Here is a 20,910-nt window from a genome sequence, read left to right as displayed (position 1 = left end):
GGTTGGAAAAAGAATATTAGGTCGTTTTGGGTAGATACGATATAATGGAATAAGCAAAAATGAGTTGATGAATTTGATGAAATAGAGGAGGTTTAATTACATTATTTTAATTTTAAAATACGTAAATGAAAATAAGGTTAGAGGGATTTGCTGGAAACACGATTTGAACTAGAATACAAAATTGGGAGGTGAGAGGAGGTCATGGAAATAAGTAAAGGGAAAAGGTTATGTAAAGGTTTAATCTGCTTTTGTTTTATTTTAACTTAATGTATTTTTATATTTTTTGTTAAGTCTTCTTTTTTATTCTATCTTATTGTTCTTTTTACTCATTTATCTTTTGCTTTGTTATGGCTAAAGTTTTCTTTGTATTTTGTATGGTTTTTCTTTTTTCCTGTAACTTTAAATTTGGAATAAATATCATTTAAAAAAAAAGAAAGAAAAATTGATGGCGGCGCAAGAGTTTCTGATGTGCAGCTTCTGATTGAATTGGTGAATTGCATTCAGGAGAACTCTACAGATGCCAGTATGTTTACCTGCAAACATACCAGAGCAGCGAGGGACCTCACATCTCCTCTCATGCCATCTGGATCGGGGGCAACAAAGAAAGCATGTCGGACATCATTCCTTTGGGTCAATTACAGAGCTCTGTTAAAGCGAAGGGGAGGAGTCACTGTAGATTGATTGATTGCTTGTTTGCAGCACTGGCTGAATCCAGAGAGACCCCCATTCATGACATGAAGCTGCTCAGGGAGCTCTAAGGGCTCTAAACCAAGTGCTAGGAGTACAGATAATGAACACTCCGGTCCAATTAATGGAGCAGTTGAAGCCAATTAGAACTAATTTCATAGCAACTATTTTATACACAACTGATCTATTATCTGGGTAATTCCCCCGCCCCCCGCCCTCCCCCGCATTTGCTCTCCAAGCCCCCTCACTGCCTGGCAGCAACCAGCTTCATTCACTCAGCCGTGCTTTGTAATGGAGGAGCTGGTTAAATTTAACCACCCATTGAAAGCGTGCAGAGCAATTGCTAAGTATGCCACACATCTTGAGCTCAGTGGTGTGCGGTCAGTGGACTAGGCTAGTCCCCTAAATGTTCCTGATAAATTAGCGTATTCGAATATGAAAGCCTGGTGCCTACTGCTGACAGGAGTGTGTGCAGGAGCCAGACCCTGTGACTGGTAGGGCCTTGCAGGACTGGGACCTTCCTGAGTTTGGCCTGGAAGGGCAAGGCGTGGCTGCACAGGTGAGACCTCACAGAAGACTTGGAGCATCTGGTGGCAAGGGCTGGGGGTGGGTGGATTGTATAAGACCAGCATTTCTCACTGGCTCTTTGCCACAGCAACATGCTACTCACCTAGCTGTGCTTTGGCTTCCTGACTCCTGGTTTCCTGATTCGTGGACTCTTGGCTTCCTGACCCCTGGACTGCTGATTCCTGCTTCCCAACCTCTACCCCGGTCCTGACGTACCAAGCCAGGACTCTGACTGCCTGTAATTCAGACCGTGACACCTCCTTCTCAAAGCCCAGGAAGCTTTTGCTTGGGGATGGAGGAACAATGCTCTGATGTGGTCCAATAGCCCTTCCACCAATTTCCCAAAGCCAGACTTTGGAAAGGAGGCAGGAGGGCTCCAGCATACTGTCAGAGGTCTGGCACTTCCTTCCCATAGCCCGGGAAGCTTCTGCTTGTGGGATGTAACATAAGCAGTCAAGTACAACACTTCCTGTTTGCCTAGAGTGGACACAGACAGGGGGACATTGATCCAGCCAGTTGAACTTCCTGTTACACCTGGTCTGGAGCATCCTCCCCCTGCATGTGACCAGGTAGGTGGGCGTGACCCTTGCAGACCCCACAAAAGGTCCAGTCACGCAGCCACCATCCCTCTTTTGATGCTGCGATGGCCTGGGATTCCGAGTCTGAGAGTGAACCGGAGGAATCCCAGCCGGCACAGGAGTCCCCGCCTCCAGGGCCGGCTGAACTGGGGCAAGGCCTAGATGCTGAGGAGCCTGCACCTGTGCCAGATCCTCAGGGGCAGGCACCAGGTGAGACCATTCTGGCCCCAGAGGTGCTGGAGGACTCAGTGGCTACAGGTGAGCCTCCCCCGGGGCCCAGTAACCCTTCGGCCTCTCCTGAACTGCAGAGGCTTAGGGCAGAGAGGCGAAGGGAACTGGTCTCTCCCAGGAGGAGTGCTCGCCTTAAGGCCAAGAGAGGCGGGGCTCCTGGGGGCCGGGACCGCCCCCGGCCTTAGAAGAAGATAAAGGTCAGGCAGCCCGGTCCCAGGTTGCGGGAGCAACGTCGTTGTGGAGTACCTGCTTTACCCAGACCTAGATCTGCACTCCCAGTGTGCCTGTTCCACGCCCGGCTTCCTGCTCCTGACTCTCCGGTGTTCCTGTTCCTCGCCCAGCTGCCCGCTGCTGACCCACCAGTGTTCCTGTTCCCCGCCTGGCTCCCTGCTTCTGCTCTACCAGTGTTCCTGTTACCCGCCTGGCTTCCTGCTGCTGCCCTACCAGCGTTCCTGCTCCCCCGCCCGGCTCCCTGTTTTGGACCTCGCGTCTCATCTAGTGATTGTCTACCCTGCTAGTGACTCTGGACTGAACTTCGGCTACGGTATTAGTACCTTCCCCCCCCCGGGACCAGCACAGATGCCTTTTCTTCTCTTGGACTGCACTGCTGGCTCTCTGCCAGCTGCACATAGGCCCATCCTTACAAGGATGAAAGCCACACTGTATCTGTAACTGCAAGCTAAAGCCTGCCTTCAGGGATCCAACTGTGAACTGAATGTGAGTAAACTTCTTGTTACTTTTAAAAGAAGCTTCTTGTGTCTTTATTCTTTTTAGGAGAGATAAAAAGGGGACTTACCAGGAACAAAACCCAATTTGAACAAAGCCAGATTGGATTGCTTACGTCAAGAGATTCAAATGAATCTACCAACTAGCTTCCTGCTATATATTGGGGAATGTCACTCTGCTGCTGACTCACAAGCATGAGTTAGGTAAAGGTAAAGGGACCCCTGACCATTAAGTCCAGTCGTGACCGACTCTGGGGTTGTGGCGCTCATCTCGCTTTATTGGTCAAGGGAGCCGGCCAGCTTCTGGGTCATGTGGCCAGCATGAGTAAGCCGCTTCTGGCGAACCAGAGCAGCACACGGAAACACAGTTTACCTTCCCGCCAAAGCTGTACATATTTATCTACTTGCACTTCGATGTGCTTTTGAACTGCTAGGTTGGCAGGAGCAGGGACTGAGCAACGGGAGCTCACCCCGTCGCAGGGATTCAAACTGCCGACCTTCTGATCGGCAAGTCCTAGGCTCTGTGGTTTAACCCACAGTGCCACCCGTGTCCCTGTGAGTTAGGTAGGATACTATTAAATCAATATACCTTCTCCTAGTATCTACAACATTCCCACAATGCCCAGCTTAGTGAGGGAGGCATGATGTTCATGAGCATGACGTCAGGGTGCCACATGTGTGATGTCCTCCCCCCTGTCCTCGCAAGCTGGCACCTCTGGCCCTGTTCCCCTACAAAAATTTCACTGCACGCCACTGTTGAGCTCATTGGAGAACAGGTGGGACATAATGCAATAGACAAATAAATGTGATGGAAGCCATGCAGTGATGATGCCAGACACACTTCTGTGGGGAGGCGATCTTACCATTTAGGGGCTGCCACTGAGAAAGTTGGCCAGCCCAGTTGAAGGGACAAAGGAAGTGTAGGTTTTAGTGAACTAGGGATTACTTGGAATAGGCAGGAGTAATCAGATGCACAAATATAGGGTGGGGGACACTTGGCTTGACATTGGGGCCTATGAAAAGGATCTAGGGGTCTTAGCAGACCACAGGCTTAGCATGAGTTAGCAGAAAGGGGGGGAAAGCTAATGCTATTCTAGGCTGCATCAACAGAGGTATAGTGCCCAGATCAAGGGAAATTGAAGTCATAGAACCAGTCTGTTCTGTCTTGGTCAGACCCCACCTGGACAACCGTGTCCAAGCTTCTCCAGGTAGAAACCCCTGCTGCCAGTCATTGTGGAGAATACTCAGCTAAATTGTCCAACAGTCAGACATGGTATAATGTAGCTCCTCATTTAAATCATCCCTTTATTTAGAACCATGAGTTCTAGAATCTTAACTCCCAGATTCAACCCCTGGCTTCTCCAGGTAGGGCTGGAAGAGTCTCCTGCCTGAAACACTGGCAAGCTGCTGCCAGTCAGTGTAGACAGCACTGAGCTAGATGGACCACTGATTGAGCACATGGTAGCTTCCGCTGCTTCCTTCCAGCTAGGCTTGACCACCTCTCTAAGCTGCACCTTTTAAGAAACCTTAGAAAGGTATCACTACGCAGACCAACTCTGTTTCAGACACTTTGAAACCAGGGTGGAAAAAATAGCCCTGGGTTCCCCTTTCTCCGGAAGACTGTTGCTGAGATTGGCAGTCTCCACTTTCAGGTTTTCCAGAAAAACAGAGCCCATTATTCATTGTCTGAAGCAGTTTCCTTCCTCAACAGCAGCTGCAGCTGCTGCTTCTCTGCTAGGAGTGGGAACAAGACACAGTTTACTTAGCGAGAGCCAAAATCGCTCCTAGACATTTCAAAAGGAGACAGACAGCAACTTGGCTGCTGCAAGGCAATGCCTGATGAGAGCCTCATTCGGGCATGGATTGACCTATTCTCCCCCCTCTCTTCCTTCTTTGCAATCAGCCAATGGGGCCACAAAAGCTACCTGAGTTATCTGCATATCTCCCGGAATGCACGTGGGAGGAAAACTTCGACTTGGGTTGCATTGATTAAGAACTAGTTCCTTTTCTGAGGGTGGGAAAACTGGACATTTTGGTTGGTTGGGAAATCCCTAAAAAAGATTGGACAAATATTCAGCCATATTTTTCCCCTTTTATTTTATCCAGGTAAGCATCCAGTTAGTCCCACCCAGGTTCAAATAGCTCAGTGATTGGAATGGCATCATAAATATTATTTATTTATTGCAATTATATCCCATCTTTTTCTCCAAGGAGTTCCATGTGGTGTATGTGGTTCTCTTCCTTCTCATTTCAACCCCACAACAACCCTGTGAGGTAGGTTAGGCTGAGAGGCAGTGACTGGCCCACCCAGTAAGCTTCATGGCTGACTGGGGATTTGAAAGCTGGTCTCCCAGGTCCTAGACCGACACTCTAACAACTACACTATACTGCCTCATGTGCTGCTGAATAACTGTAGAAAGCTATTCTGTAGGCTGAGAGTCTATTATTTGAAGTTATACAGTGGCATGGCCTCATCTGAAATAGCTTTGGAATATCTTCCAAATTCCTTATGTTCAGGGTCTCCATGGTCTGGGATCTATTTGCATGTAGAAGGTCCCAGGTTCAGTCCAGGGAGGGCTGACAGGGGAGGTCCTCTGCCTGAAACCTTGCAGAGCCACTGTCAGCCAGCATAGATCAGTTGTGTGGAACCTTTGGTTCTCCAGATGTTGGTGACCTACAGCTTGCATCATCCCTGGTCATTGGCTACACTTGCTTGGGCTAATAGGAGTTGGAGTTCGGCAACATCCAGAGGGTCAAAAAACACACACAAGTAGAGCCTACTGGGTCAGGGCAAAGGAGGCCCATCTAGTCCAGCATCCTGATCTCATGGTTGCCAGCCAGATACCTGTGCAAAACCTCAAGTAGGACCCAAGCAGAACAGCCCTCTCCCCTCCTGTGGCTTCTAGCAACTGCTATTCAGAAGCATCACTGCCTCTGAGAGTGAAGGTGGAACACAGAGTTCATGACTAGTAGCAATTGATAGCCTACTCCTCCATGAATTTGTCTAAAGCTTCCCCATACCTGGTTTAGACAATCCCCATCTAGATGGATCAATGGTAGCTTCATTTGTACCTTTGCAAGATACGATCCTTAAGATTCTCCCCAGTTTGGACTTGCAAACATCTGAAGGCTTCAGGCAGCGCACCCTGTCCTCATAAGAAGGAAGATGAGTCCTGTTCTCACAGTGACCAACCTGATGACTGTGGGAAACCTGTAATCAGGACCCAAGCAGAAGAACTCCCCACCTGTGCCTTTTTGCAACTGGTATTCATCAGATCACTGGTCCATCCAGCTCTGTATTGTTTACTACTAGCAGTGGTTTTCTCGGATTTCAGATAAGGATCCTCTCTCAGCCCTACCTGGAAATATTGGCAGATGGGGAAAATTTATAACTTATCTACAAGACCATTGTAAACAGTTAAAATCGTTAGCAGGATTGGAATATCACTTGTAGTTTAAGGCTAAATTCTGGACACAATGGAGACGTAAAGGATTTGGATTACCATAAAAGATGCGGGAGGAAATGATTAATAATAGGACCCACAAAGGGGAGCATGGAAGTCCAGGAGATTCCTTGGAATCATGTTTTTATGTTTGATATATCTCTGTAAAATTTTAATTTGAAAAACCAAATAAATATTTTTTAAAAAGGAAATACTGGCAGATGTTCTGCCATTAGAATGTAACATGAACCTGCTGGACTCGGCCAATGGCCCATCTAGCCCAGCATCCTGTTCTCACAGTGGCCAACCAGATGCCCCAATGGGAAACCAGCAAGCAGGACCTGAGCTCAACAGCACTCTTGCCCACCTTCAATTCCCATCCACTGGCATTCAGAAGCATTCTTTCCTCTGACAAACATGGAGGCAGAGCCTAGTCATCATGGCTAGCAGCCACCCTTGTTTCCGAGGCTTGCAAACACAGCTTCCCGCCGCCGTGGCTGGGCCAATATCATTGCGAGCCAATGGCATGTCCTTGCTCAGCCTGGTAGTTAGGATTGATGGTTTCCTCTTCGCTCCCCGAGCAAACAACTCCATGCTGGTACCCATTCCGGGGCTCAACAGACCCAACTGGGAGGTGATCCAGAGATGAGGAGGGCAAGGGGGCAGGTGTCCTCTCCTCCCCAACCTCCATCCATTCATCAAGAGCCCCTCCAGGCAGCAGTGAAGCTGTACAGCAGCAGCAAATGGGTCCAGAAGGGGATGAGGGGAGAGGTGGTGGTTGCTCCATCCACAATGGCTGGCATGGACACTCAGCCGGAGTATCTTGTTGCTCCATCCACAATGGCTGGCATGGACACCTTGCCAGCCTGGGGCCTGTGCCAGGCCGGCACGCTTGGCTGCACCCCGCTTTCGGGACGGCGTTGGGCGCTTCCATGCAAAAGCAACATTTGGCCGAACGTCCCACTAATTGCATTCCTTTGGCACCCCTCTTCGCTCTTCCCTCGCCGCAGAGAGCCAAGTTGAATGCTAATGTGCGGGAGCATCGCTCGGGCAGTGTGACTCCCCCCACCACACCTGCCGGCTTCCAAACGCCTCTGCCCAGAGTATTAATTAAGCAATTAAGGCCAGAGAGGTGCCCATTAGATTGTGAGCCCTGGTTAAATGCTTCCTTTCAAGGTCACAGAAGTCTAGTGTGGTGCCAGCCATTAGAGGCTGCCCAGTTTCACTCCAGGGGTCACATACCGAGAATGAGGATGCTGTTATCTTTAGTACTGGCATCCATCCCTTTTGGACTTCTCGCTAATGTGGAGGATGGGCCTGGACGTTTTCCATTTCCTTCTTCCTTTCTCTCTCTCTACCGCCCCTCCCGTACTTTCTCCCCACTGCCACAAGGGCTTTCTCTCTGTACTCAGAAGAAAGGGCCTTTTGAGCAAAATAATAAAAAGCTCAAAGGAGAATAGTATCGATGAAGCCTTCCCAGGATCTCTTTTGTCACTGCCCTTTCAGGGGAAAAACGCCCTCCTTCCTTCCTCCCCCTCCCCTCCATACTGTGACTCAGCTTAGATGCTGATCAAAGCCCAGGTGAAAAAGCAGCCATCCTCCTCCTTGGTACCCCCAAATCACCGCATATCCGGTTCATGATTGAGCTTCAGCATTGCTGTTTCATAGGATCATTTTTTCGTGGTTTCTTTCTTAAATTTGTTTTCATTACCTTTTTAACTTTACAAACTATGAACAACTATATATGCATACCTATACATGCCACTAGGCTGCTCTAGGCCCTCACAAGTAGTATACAAAACGGATGGACTTTTGGTAGAGAAGATCCCAGCTTTAATCCTAGGTGGGTAGAGATGCGAAACCCTGGAGAGATGCTGCCAGTCATTTTTTCTCTGGAGACTTCTTGCGCTCTCTGTTTCTGTTCAAAAGGATTCTCTCCGGAGACTGCCAGTCAAAATAATGGACCATAACATCTGCCGTGCACAACATTCCCATCATCTCCAGGTGTGTTGGGGGAGGGAGAGTCTCCTGCCTGAAACACCAGAAAGTGCTGCCAATCAGTGTAGGCCACACTGAGCTCAATGGACCAGTGGGCTGACTTGGCATAAGGTGGCTGCTTATACTGAGAAGGGCCATGGCTCGGTGGTAGGGAGTCTGCCCTGGTTCAATCTCCAGCATCCCTAGGTTGGGCTAAGAGAGAAGCAGACAACTTAGCATTGCTGGGAGGCTGCACTCCCTGTATCCTAAGAAGATCATCATGTCAACGGCGAGAGCAACTTAACCCCCTCAGTTGGCCTTTACGCTTTTGTATCATGTCTATTAGATTGTGAGCTGAGGACTGCCTTAAAAGGTAAAGGTACCCCTGACCATTAGGTCCAGTCACGGATGACTCTGGGGCTGTGCGTTCATCTCGCTTTACAGGCTGAGGGAGCCAACGTTTGTCTGCAAACAGTTTTTCCGGGTCATGTGGCCAGCATGACTAAGCTGCTTCTGGCGAACCAGAGCAGAACACAGAAACGCCATTTACCTTCCGCCGGAGCGGTACCTATTTATCTACTTGCACTTGATGTGCTTTTGAACTGCTAGGTGGGTAGGAGCAGGGACCGAGCAACGGGAGCTCACCCTGTTGCAGGGATTCAAACCGCCGACCTTCTGATCGGCAAGCCCTAGGCTCTGTGGTTTAGACCACAGCACCACCCGCATCCCTTGAGGACTGCCTTAGCTTACTATATAATATTAATTGTAAGGGGAGAGGAGTCTTCACACTTCACTTTGTAAGATTGGCAAGCAACATGAGCAGAGGCAGCAATAGTAGCTAACCTTGTACTTTCCAGATATTTTGGACTACAACTCCCATCAGCTATGATTATGGACCATGCTGGCTGGGGCCGATGGGAGTTGCAATCCAAAACACCTGGCATTTATCCTCAGACTACTCCTGCTTTATAACAGGGACAGCACTTAGATCGTAGGTGCTCTACAAGTAATGATGATAATTCATTTGACACTCCTCCCTAATGAGGTAGTTGAGACTTTATTTTCAGTATAGGCAGGGCTGGGGAGGAGATGCCTGCAGCTAAGCATTTGCATGCCCAGGCGTTGCATCCTGCTGCCCTGACTTTATGGAGAAGAAACAGACAGGACAAACTACTTTGGATCAAATAAGGCCACAACTTTATTTATTACAGATGTTAGAGGTATGGCATGAGCATTGGGTATAACCATCGATATTCAGCCTGCCTGCTGGGAGCATTTCTTTTCTGGTCAACCCTGAAGTGAGGAGGTCCTATGACTTACGTCAAATAGGAACGGCTCTGCAGGATTGCCACCTTGAGAACTGCTATGGTCTTTGCCCCTGCCTGGGCATCCAGACAGAAACAGCTCCTCCTGGATCCCTTAATGGGATATCCCTTACCTTTCGAGGGGTAGGCAGAGGCTACAACCTGCCCTCCAAGGAAAACTAAGGCTTACCCACTGCCTAAACTGCCAAAAGCTGTGATGATTGCTATGAGGACAGTGAGGAGGACAGTTTAGCTCCCTGCCAACCAGAAACTCTTGCAAGCAGCCATCCACTGTTGGGTTGCACCAGGGCTGGGCGAGGGGACACTGGTCTGCAGTGTACCACAGCTAAACGGATATACAGCAAGAGTACAGGATCTCAGACCTGGAGTCAAATGTGGCCCTCCAGGATTCTCTATCTGGACTGCAGAAATTTTGCAAGGCCAGACCCTCTCTCCCTGGCCCACACCCCTCGCTGGTCCTGCTTCACACCTTCCTTGAATGTTTTTTGCCTGGGTGGAATGCACCCTTGAACTCTGTTCCTGCCTCTTGCTTGTCTGGATGGAGGACAGAGACATATGTGTGTGAGTGTGTGTGTAGAAACTAGCTTATTATAGAAAGGTACAATTCACATTCCTTGCTCTGGCCACTCTGCTGCTGGCCCTGCCCACCACTGCAGCTATGTGCCCCCAACCCAAGGGAATATAGCCCTCAGGCAGAAAAGGGTTCTCCGCCCTGATACACAGGATGTAGCATATGTAAGGCAAAGGTAAAGGACCCCTGGATGGTTAAGTCCTATCAAATGCTACTATGGGGTGTGGCGATCATCTTGCTTTCAGACCGAGGGAGCCGGCGTTTGTCCACAGACAGCTTTCTGGGTCATGTGGCCAGCATGACTAAACTGCTTCTGGCACAACAGAATACCATGATGGAAGCCAGAGCACACGGAAATGCCGGTTACCTTCCTGCTGCAGTGGTACCTATTTATCTACTTGTACTGGTATGCTTTTGAACTGCTCAGTTGGCAGAAGCTGAGACAGAGCAATGGGAGCTCACTCCATCATAGGGATTCAAACTGCCAACCTTCCAATCAGCAAGCCCAAGAGGCTCAGTGGTTTAGACCACAGCGCCACCCGCTCCCTTTTGCAGATGATGTATGTCTCCATGAGTCACTGGAGTCAGCTCCCAAACAAATCTAGGGCTCGTGGATCAAAGGATGGGGTTTTGAGGCAGCCTCGAATACCCTCACCTGTCTTTTAATACATTGAGTCTTGGTTTGGGTGTGAGAAATCTCACCCTCTGGTGTGGGGTAGCGGTGGGGAGAGGGTGTCGGAGCTTGGATTTTGACAAGATTTATTTCGGGAGTGCTTTGCAGCTTCAGTCATTTCCAGATTTAGAAGCTGAGGCAAGGACAAAGAAGGAGTTCAGCTCTACTTGAGAAATGGAGGTGTGTGGGGGGGAAGACTTGAAAACCTGGTAGGGATCAAGTCCCTTTCCCCCTCCTCCGGTGCAGGCTCATTAACAGGAAAAACAAGGTGCCAGCTGGTTTCATGGATAGAAAGCAAAGAAAATAGGAAACCATCAGGCAGGCTCCTTGGAAATGGGCAGGGAGCCCATCCAGGTGTTTGCATATCTGGAAGGAGAGGCATCCACCACCATTCCTGCCCCCCCCATCTATGTCAGTCATCTCAAAGAAATCAGGCGCTCCTAGATTTCACAATCTGGAGCATTGGGATTCCTGGATGCTTTGAAACAAGAACATCTGGAAAGAACAAGGAACAGTGTGAGAGATTTTTGCCATGGGGCAGAGGAAGGAATGAAAAGAGGCAAGTCTGAAACCCCTTTCAGCACCAGGCATTTTTGCACCATTGTGGCCTCACGCAACAGTGGGTGCGTGATTTTTTTGGTGCAGGCTGTAGCCATGGACATGCTATGTGATCTGATGGTGAATTTGGGATGACCCAATGTAAAAATCCTGAGGATCCATGGACTTTTACCTCCTCCCTCCCAAGCAGCCTCCTCTAGTGTCCCTTATCTCTCTTCCGATCCCACCAATCAGCTGTTTCCTTTCAACACTCCCTTCCCTCTTGTTTGCCTTAGCGTCTTTTCCTTAGGTGGAGCAGTTTTTTGCTCCTCCTTTTCTTCTAATTTCTCTCCTTATTGCTTTAGTCTTCCTGTTTCCCCCGTTTGCAAGTTTGCTGTCTTTACCTTCCCCCTCCCAGGCAGCCTCCTTTATCTCTAGCATCCCTTATCTCTCTCCCAATCGGCAAACAACCAAAGGCCTTGTTTTAACACCCACTTCCCTCTTCTTCTTTTTTTTTAAAAAAGCATGATCAGCTTTTTGCGCCTGGGCAATTTGGCTCCAGGGACCACGCATTCGTTCCATAAGACACACAGACATTTCCCCTTACTTTTTAGGAAGAAAAAAAGTGTGTCTTATGGAGTGAAAAATATGGTAGGTTCAGAACATGAGAAGAACCCGGTGGTAGCATCATAGCCAAACTCTGGGAAGACGTGTCAGGAGTGAACATGGACCACTGGTACCAAACTGTATGGGAAACTGCCTTACTAGAAAAGCTAAGCAATAAACAGAAACAAAGATAGGGACAAATAAAAGAGGATGCCTTCACCCCAGTGTGGCTCCCCTTTATTATACATACAGCCCCACAAGACAACAACGAGAACCCACTGACGGCATACAAATCGATATGGCTATCTTGACCCAACAACCCCTCACACACATAAACAAAGCTCAGTGCAGTCAGCTGAAGGCAGCCACCCATGCCCAGGGCCCCCTCAACCTCTCTCACTGCCAATGAAAGCTAATAAATGAGTAGAACAAGAACTGACCCACATGACGCTGACACAAAAACCTCACACATACACAATGAAAGAGTGAAAAGAATGAAAGTTTACTAACCACCCACTCTCTTCTCCCCCAACCCTATACTGTATACAACCTTAAAGTCTTACATTGAATATAACTGATCTGTATACCACAACAGGAGGCCCAGAAACAGGGCCTGAGTGCAGCAGCAGCAGCTGTCATGGGTGATCAAAGTCCTGGCAGGGGACGTCAGGACCGGGGGCAAGATGGCGGGATGGGAGCAGGAACGGGGGTAGAGTCCGAGGGTCAGAGAACCGGGAGTCAAGAAATCAAGGGTCTGAGGATCAAGAAGCAAGGAGTCAAGAAGCCGAGGTTCAAGGATCAGGAAGCAAGAAGCCCAAGGCAGGAAGCGTATTGCTGTGGCAAAGAGCCGAAGGGAAATGCTGACCTTATATCCCTTCCCAGCTCTTGCCACCAGGTGCTGTGAGTTACCAATCGGCTTCACCTGTGAGACCGCGCCTTGCCTCTTCAGAACAAACTTAGGAAGGCCCCAGTCCTGCAAAGTCCTATTGGTCACAGGGCCTGGTTCCTGCACGCACACCTGACAGCAGCATTCTCCCTGCTTGTGATTCCCAGCAACAGGAATTCAGAGGCTACAGGTGAGAACATAATAACACAATGTCAGGGACTGGACTGAGGAAGAATGGTGGGGACCGCCCCCCCTTTTCTTTAACCCTCTTGAGAAGAGGAGGACAGTATAGATTTACAAAAGTGGTTTGCAGAAGGTCATAGTTCAGAAACTGCAGAGGGGAGAGGCTGGGAAATATTGGGAGAGCAGCAGCAGGAAAAGAAGGACCAGGGGAGAAACAGCTGACAGACTCAGCGTCTTTAGAAAGCATTCCCTTTCCCAGGACCCGGCATGCATTGAGAGTAGTAGAACAGAAAGCTCAGAGGCAGAAAACACAGATGAGCCAACACAGGGATGACGTATAATAGGAGAGATAGAGGGGGTGGGACTTTACACGGAGCAACACCATTTATCTAAGAGAGATGGCATTTCTATGCTCTCTCTCTGTGACTATTGAATAAAAGACTTGGTAAGAGCTCTTCTTGTTTGTCTGCTCCTTGGCTGCCACTGTGGGAGGGATCGGGTTCCCTGAAGCCTGACACACAATAGGAGAACAGCAGCATCATAAGAACACAGTAGGAGCCTGCTGCATCAGACCAAAGGGAGTCCAGCATCCTGTTCTCACAGTGGCCAATCAGATGCCCATTACCTGTGGGAAACATGCAAGCAGGATTCGAGCACAAGAGCCCTCTCCCCTTCTGTTGTTTTCGGCAACTGGTACTCAAGGGCAATGCTGCCTCCAACTGTGGAGGCAGAGAGTAACCACCATGGCTATGAGCCAACTACAGTGGTGCCTCGCAAGACGAAAAGAATCCGTTCTGGGAGTCTCTTCGTCTAGCGGTTTTTTCGTCTTGCGAAGCAAGCCCATTGACGGGATTAGCGGATTAGCGCTATTAGCGCTATTAGCGGCTTTTAGCGGCTTTTAGCGGCTTTTAGCAGCTTATCAGCTTATCGGATAAGCAGATAAGCGGCTTAGCGACTTAGAAAAAGAGGGGGAAAAGGAGAAAAAAAACCCCAGGAACTCGCAAGACATTTTCGTCTTGCGAAGCAAGCCCATAGCAGATTCGTTTTGCGAGGCACCTCCAAAACGGAAAACTCTTTCGTCTAGCGAGTTTTCCGTCTTGCGAGGCATTCGTCTTGCTGGGCACCACTGTATAGTCCTTTCCTCCATGCATTTGTCAGATCCTCTTTCAAAGCCATCTAGATTGGTGACTTTCAGAGGGGCAAAAACATTTAAGGCAAAAAAAGGGGGGGGGAATAAGGTGCAACATACCCTCCAACCTCTCTCCAATGAAAACAAGGACATCCTAAGGGAAAGCAGGACACTCCAGGATCATGTCAGAAACTGGGATGGCTTCTGTAAATCCAGGACTGTCCCTGGAAAATAGGTACACTTGGAGGGTCTGGGAATGGAGGGCCGGTGGGGGGCATGGCCTGGGGAAAATCACAAGGGCCAGATTGAGAGGCCTGGGGGCTGCATTTGGCCCCTGGGCTGGAGGTTCCTCACCATTGCTCAAAGAGAACATGGCTAGCTTGATTATGCCTCTGCATCTGTAGAAGGCTTGATTTAACAACGGCACTGCTGAGCATTTTTCTAAAAGCCTTATTTGTGTTCAGGCTCCCTGTGGCCGCTGCCACATTTAAACTGAATTGGCTGCTGACCAGGCCCGGTCTGCCATCAGGCCAGGAACCCATTGGCTGGTGCTAGGATTGGCTGGCGATCCACTTTAAACGGGACGCCAGTCTCAATCAGCTTTGCACAGCTACATTTTCTCTCGCTTTTAAACTGCTTAAAGGCCCGCTTTTAAACTGGGCCTTGTTATGGCCCCCGTGGCCCAAATGGGATTTGCAACCTCGAGCGCTGCGCTTTGTTGATAATAAGCAAACACTCTTTCCGAGGGTAAACTCAGCTCTTAAGCTACTCACGCGGTCCCTGGATAGGAAGCAGAATGGAGGAGCCTGTGTCAGGCCTAGTCAGTTCGGTAATAGAGAATCCGAATGGACGTCCAGGGAGTGATGCGGATGCTAAGTGGGCCTCATTTAGTCTCCAAGAGGTCACCATTGCTTGCCCTTCATTACACAGCACTTGTTAACAGGCAGGGATTCCAGTCTTTTATGAATGAGGGGGAGATAGCGATCCTATTTATGCCTCCCTTGGCACCAGGGCTGACTTGATGAAGGTTCCTCCTTAAGGAGGAGAGGAATAAAATGATGGGGAGGCGGATTTGACGGCAATTCCCAGATACAGTGGTACCTTGGGTTAAGAACTTAATTCATTCCAGAGGTCTGTTCTTAACCTGAAACTGTTCTTAACCTGAAGCACCACTTTAGCTAATGGGGCCTCCTGCTGCCGCCACGCCGCCAGAGCATGATTTCTGTTCTCATCCTGAAGCAAAGTTCTTAACCTGAGGTAATATTTCTGGGTTAGCAGAGTCTGTAACCTGAAGCGTATGTAACCAAAGGTACCACTGTAGTTGCATCTGACACCCTTCCAGAGCTTCAGAGGGGATCACTGGCTACTTGCTTCTGATGTAGCCACCCCACCCGATGCCTGTGGATCAATAAATGTTTGTGTCCCTCTCTGATAACACTAGAGCTCGTGGTCATGGCACTGAATGTAGGAAGATTCTGGCAAGATAAAAGGAAGTATGCAGCACATACAGTGGTACCTCGGGTTAAGAACTTAATTCGTTCTGGAGGTCCGTTCTTAACCTGAAATTGTTCTTAACCTGAGATACCACTTTAGCTATTGGGGCCTCCTGCTGCCACCATGCTGCTGGAGCACAAAAAAGCAAAGTTCTTAACCTGAGGTACTATTTCTGAGTTAGCGGAGGCTGTAACCTGAAGCATCTGTAACCTGAAGTGTCCGTAATCTGAGGTACCTCTGTAGTTAAACTATGGAACTCCCTCCCACAGGAGGCAGAGATAGCCACCCATGCAGATGGCTTTCAAATCAGGAATAGACAAATTCATGGAAGATAGGGCTATTGATGGCTACTAGCCAGAGTGGCTATGCTTTGCCTCCATGGTCGAAGACAGTAATGCTTCTAAATACCAGTTGCTGGAAACTGCAGGAGGGGAGAGGACTCTTTGGCTTGGGTCCTGCTTGAAGGTCTAAGTGATCTGGGTGGTCACTGTGACAGCAGGAAGCTGGGTTAGATGGGCCATTGGCTTGATGGAGCAGGCTCTTCTCTCTTTTGCTCTTATGGTACCTGCCTCTTCTCTTTTTAAAGTAAATCATTTGTTTTCAAACTTTTTATTGATTTTGTTCCATACTGCTTTGAGCTGCTTCAGGGACCCCATAAAAGCCTCCCCCATGCAGCATAAATATAGACACCAAAAAAAGGACAGAGTTAAAAAATATTTCACAAAGTGCCCAGCACTTTCCTTAGGGGCAGCTGGAAGCTAGAAGGGGTCACTAGGTAATTCCAAGTCAGGTATCACCACACTATAGCTTGAACCTGTGATTGTCCAGATGTTGGTGGACTCCAGCCTAGTCAGTGCGGCCAATGATCAGAGGAGTTGTAGTACAGTAACATCTGGAGGGCCACAGGTTTCCCACCCCAGACTCATAGTTTCAGGAGATCAGATCAGCACCTTGGAGAGCTCCCCATTCAATCAGGCCTGGCTGGTTCCTTCTTAGACAACACAGGGAAGATGTTGCTGTAGTAGAGAGCTGGAGATGTCTGAGCAGGTAAGACCTGTTGTGCTGTAGGCTCTGCCCTCTGGAAAGAGCTGTCTGTGGTGCTTAAATAAGCCTTGAATTTATAACCTCTGCAGCTTTGGGCTCATTATCCAAGGAGGGTTGAGTGGAGTATGTCTTGAACTCAGTACAGTAGCTGCCTTCCCTTCTGAGCAATATTCCAGGGGCCACATGCCATCATTGGAAAATAGTGGGTAGAGTGGTGTTTCCCAAAGTGAGCATTACCACCCCCTGGGAGGCACTGGAACGATCCAGGAGGGCAGTGGTAGCCTCTGGTGCAATTGAGGGGCATTGAATAAAAATAAGGGGGCAGTGGAAGCATAAAGAAAGAAGTGGAGAAAAAATCAATAAAGCATTCATACATGTTTCATCTGTTGTGTAATGACACTTACCAGCAGGTCGGGTGCCGTTGCGGGACAGCGACAACGTCTTCCTGAGATCTGGCAGTCATGCTGGAGGTGAGGTTGTTTTCCTGTGCTTGGGCAAACCCTGTGTGTAAAGTGAATGTGACTGTGATTTACTTCAATAAATAATTGTACAATTTCAAGCTCCAAGGTGTCATATTTACAACCACATTTTCTTTACCATGTTGTAGGATGTAGGTAGAAATATAGGTACATAAAAGAATGCAAATTTGTCACTGCATCTTTTGGTTTGTTCGCTTAAAGAAGGTAGATTTCCTGGGGTGTTTGTGTGTGCTGAGTGCCCGCTCCCCAAAGGGAGGGGTAGGCCAAATAAGTTTGGTGTCAGGCAGCAGAGGAATCAACCCCATGGCAGGTTTCCAGGAATGGATATGACAAGGAAAAGTCCTTACCATATGCTTTTTATTCAATATTCACAGAGAGAGGCTTGGGAATGCAGCCTCTTGGAATAATGGCATTGTCCTGAGTGACTCTCTGCCCCCTTTTCTCCCACTTCCTCATTCGTCACCTTGTCCTTTATGGGTGGCACTGAGGGCCCTTTGCTTCTAAGCCCTTTACTCTACTACTTTCAAGGCTCGCCGAGTTCTGGGAGAAGGGGGGTCTGGAATGCTTTCTAATGACACTGTGACCGTCAGCTGTCTCCCTTCTGGTGCTTTGTCTTCCTCCTCCTCTCCCATTATTTCCCACCTTTTCCCCTCAACTGCCTCTGAGCTGTGACCTCCCTCAAACCCCTGTTGTAATTCTGAACTGTCTCCTTCTTTTCTGGAAGGATCAGGCTGGGGAGGCGGTCTCCACCATTCCTCCTCTGCCCAGTCCCTGACATTTGGAAACCTCTGGGGTAGAGTATTGGATATAGATTTTACTTTTGTACAATTTTACACTCACAAACCCCTCTCCCCTCTCTCTCCTCCAACCAGGCAAGCACTTTCTAGCCAGGACTAAACACTCAAGGAGAGGGTGAAGGGGAGGGATGGCTGGCTGATGAGAAGGGATAGCCTGGGAAGCTTCTCAAGGGCCCTCAGGCCTCTGAATCTTCACCCCTGTTTTAGCATCAATAATGGGAGATGGCTCCTTTTGATGTCTCTGAAAATGATTGCTCTGTGCATTTATTCCCTGAAAACCTATGTAGGTTCTGGAACCCCTTAAGCACAGTTGGCCTCCTTCTCAGCAGATAACTTTCAGGTTATCACAGAATCGCCTCTCCCTCCTTCCTTCCCCACCCAGAGCAGATTTTTCTTCCTCACTGCTGGCTTTTGTGTCTTGGGGACTTATTTATTCCCGGGCACAGCTCCTGGCTGATCTCATCCCATAAACACGAAACTCTATTAAAGCAAAGCCCCACACTTTTATTCTTTGCTGCTAGCAAAGACCAGAAGAGGATTTGGGAGATTCTCACCTTGCCAAATGAGGTGCGCAGGAGCCCGGCTTCGAAGGAACTCTGGAGCAAATGAGATATTTTCCTTTCTTCCTCTTTATTGCCATGTCCTTCCGAGAATTGCCTTGGCACCGGTGGTGGCCTGCAAATGCAGTCTGTGTCCTGAGTCTTATGCTCCCAACAGGGGGAAGCCAAGAGTCGAGGAGGGGATGAATAGAAAAGGCCTAGCAGGAATCTGGCTCCATTTCCCTGATGGACAGATTCTCATCTCTTTAGGAAGGAGCCCCCAACAAACTGGTGGGGAGATTCAGTTTAGGCTAAGGGAAAGGAAAGCAGAGTGTTTCAGAAATGAGTGTGCAGATTCAGGAAATGTAGTGCTCCTGGGAGCTGTGGTGAAAGAGCAAGGGAAAAAAAGAGAGAGAAGTGCTAGGAAATGAGGAAATAAATGACACAGTCCTTGCAGAAAGGCTGACTCAGAGAGGAGCTAGCAGGGGATCTAGCAGCAGGGAAATCTATATTAACGCTGAGGTTGGAGGGAGAGGCAAAGAGACAAAAAAAAAAAAGATGAAAGGGGAATGGATTCATTTGTGAGCCACTTGTTAACAGCTTCAGCTGATGCCCCTGGGAAATATGAAACGAATACAATAAGTCAGGAGACGGTTCTGCTTTCTCTCCATCTTATATTTTGAGCTCATTTTTCCCCCTGCAGGGTCATCAAGCGAAGGTCAGCTGGCTTTGATTCTAAGTCCGCATTGTCTCGCTGGGCTTTTTCTTTTTTCCCCTTCCAGGTCCAAAATGTGAAAATAAAATCAAATAAAGTTCATTATTTCATCGGCTTGTCGGCCTCCCTTTCAAGTTCTCTGAGCAAAGCCACAAAAGGCTTCTCTCCCTCCCTCCCTCTCTCCCTCTCTCCTGCTCCTGGTTAGGTTCCCCTAAACTGTGCAAATTGCCTGCGATGTAAAATTTTAAATGCAGCACTTTGGTTTTAAGCCTGGCTCCTGGTTCTGTCTGTCTGTCTGCTATTTCAGGGTTTGTTTATAGATCAGTTTATAGATCGTACAATATACAGTGGTACCTCGGGTTAAGAACTCAATTCGTTCTGGAGGTCCGTTCTTAACCTGAAACTGTTCTTAACCTGAGGCACCACTTTAGCTAATGGGGCCTCCTTCTGCTGCCGCACGATTTCTGTTCTCATCCTGAAGCAAAGTTCTTAACCTGAGGTACTATTTCTGGGTTAGTGGAGTCTGTAACCTGAAGCGTCTGTAACCAGAGGTACCACTGTAGTGACCACTTAATTTTTTTTAAAAAAACCAAAACCCTCAAATCAGATTGCAAAAAGAACGGGACAATAAGATTATCTGTGAACACTGTTAAAAACAGCTAATAATAATAATAATAATAATAATAATAATAATAATAATTTAAATCAGTAATAAACTAAAAACAGATTAAAACACATGTCAGAATTCTACATATCAGGGTAGGTATGTCTAAGCAAACATGTTTTTAGCAGGTGCCAAAAAGAGCACAGTGAAGATGCCTGCCCAGGTATCAATCGGCAGGGAGTTCCAAAGTGTAGGTGCTGCCGCATGAAACAATTGATTTTTTACAAATGTGGAATAAGTACTGTGTGGCACATTGCATAGTGCCAGATCCTCAGATCGAAGTGGTCAAGTGAATGTATATGGGGTAAAGACAATTTGGCAGGTGGAGGAAGTTCAGGCCCAGGAGCCAATTGAGTCTGTCCACACTTCTCCATGTCTCAGGACTCTTCCCAGGACACCCCCTTTCTAGCCACACCACATCCTTTACTGGCCTTGCTAAATATGCTCCTTCAACGATTTTCCCAGCTGAGATGCGTCCTTGAATGACTTGTTGCCAGGCTTCGGGGAATCGGTAAATAAGCAGATCAAACAAAAGGAGTGTTCTTACCAGATAAGTTCTTTAGTAATCACAGTGAGAGACAAAGGAATGCATGCCTCTCTAAAAATGGTGTTGCTCCCAGTTAAGGTTTACCCCCTGCATCCCCATTAATCTACGTCACTCCTAGGTCAGGTAATCTGAGCTTGTTGCCTCTGCACTTTCTGTTCTATCACTTTCAAAGCCTCATCACTTGATCTATCATCTATCTATCTATCTATCTATCTATCTATCTATCTATCTATCATCTATCTGCCTATCTCAAATAAGAGGAGCCTCCCTGCTGGATCAGGCAAATGATCCATCTCACCTAACACCCCTTTCTCTTGCTGCCCAGCCAGATGTCCCTATTGGAAGCCTGCCAGTGGGACCTGAGCCCAAGAGCACTCTCCCTTCATCCCGTTTCTAGCAACTGGTATTCAGAAGCATTCAGAAGCTAAGGAGAGCCTGCTGGATCAGGCTAATGGCCCATCCAGCCCAGAATCCTGTTCTCACAGGGGCCAACCAGATGCCTGTGGGAAACCT

The 20,910-nt window shown here is 48.3% G+C and overlaps 1 long non-coding RNA gene across 2 annotated transcripts in view; it reads right to left on the bottom strand.

The window, feature by feature from the left end:
* Nucleotides 1-19,274, bottom strand: part of LOC308466036 — a 90,749-nt gene extending 71,475 nt beyond the window's left edge. The window contains exons 1-3 of one of the 2 annotated variants that reach the window (XR_013980625.1): nucleotides 18,487-19,274; nucleotides 17,061-17,157; nucleotides 8,123-8,263 (exon numbers count right to left, since the gene is read on the bottom strand). This is a non-coding gene — a long non-coding RNA (uncharacterized lncRNA). Of the gene's footprint in view, nucleotides 1-8,122; nucleotides 8,264-17,060; nucleotides 17,158-18,486 lie in introns of those variants that run through there. The other variant, XR_013980624.1, reaches the window with a different exon arrangement.
* Nucleotides 19,275-20,910: the final 1,636 nt, after the last annotated feature.

The sequence above is a fragment of the Podarcis pityusensis genome, assembly GCF_964106645.2.
Source record: "Podarcis pityusensis genome assembly, chromosome: 16".
Taxonomy (NCBI): Eukaryota; Metazoa; Chordata; class Lepidosauria; order Squamata; family Lacertidae; genus Podarcis; species Podarcis pityusensis.
This window is presented reverse-complemented; position numbering and strand designations above follow the sequence as displayed.